Genomic DNA, 480 nt, shown 5'->3' on the forward strand with positions numbered 1-480 from the left:
CCCCACATGTGCCCCTCCACATGGGGCCACCACCTGTGAGGTCTCAGCAGCCCACGCCAGCAGAGATGCTCCCGAGAGGGCCCAGGGGATGGCAAAACCCAGGCCAGTACTCAGTGAGAGGCCTGGGAGCATTCGCTGGTCTCTGCTGAGCAGAAAGCAGCAGGTACTGGGGCGCAGCCGCCCAGATGGAGGGTGGTGAGGACCCTCATCCTTCCCCAGACAGACAGAGCCCTGTCAGAGCCACGTGAGCTATTCCCACAGCCCCTGCTCCTCAGGGGAACACGTCCCCTCCCAAGCCATGATCAAGTCAGAAGGAAAATCCCCCTCCCCTCTTCTCCCAGCCCACACATCCCTAGTTCTGGGATGTCACAGCTCCCGACAGAACACGAGCAGAGACCAGCACTGGGCTCAGCTGCTGCCTCCAACACCCGCTGCTCTGGGCCGTGGCAGCATGGCCACTGTGGCAGGACGCCCCCGGAC

At 63.5% G+C, this 480-nt stretch overlaps 1 protein-coding gene across 1 annotated transcript in view; it reads right to left on the reverse strand.

Moving 5' to 3' along the window:
* AGAP3 (ArfGAP with GTPase domain, ankyrin repeat and PH domain 3) overlaps positions 1-480 on the reverse strand; it is a gene marked incomplete at both ends in the record, with an annotated part of 24,013 nt that overhangs the window by 18,948 nt on the left and 4,585 nt on the right. The gene's annotated exons all lie outside the window — the stretch shown is intronic.

The sequence above is a fragment of the Buceros rhinoceros genome, unplaced genomic scaffold (assembly GCF_000710305.1).
Source record: "Buceros rhinoceros silvestris isolate BGI_N320 unplaced genomic scaffold, ASM71030v1 scaffold24678, whole genome shotgun sequence".
In the NCBI taxonomy this organism is placed as follows: Eukaryota; Metazoa; Chordata; class Aves; order Bucerotiformes; family Bucerotidae; genus Buceros; species Buceros rhinoceros.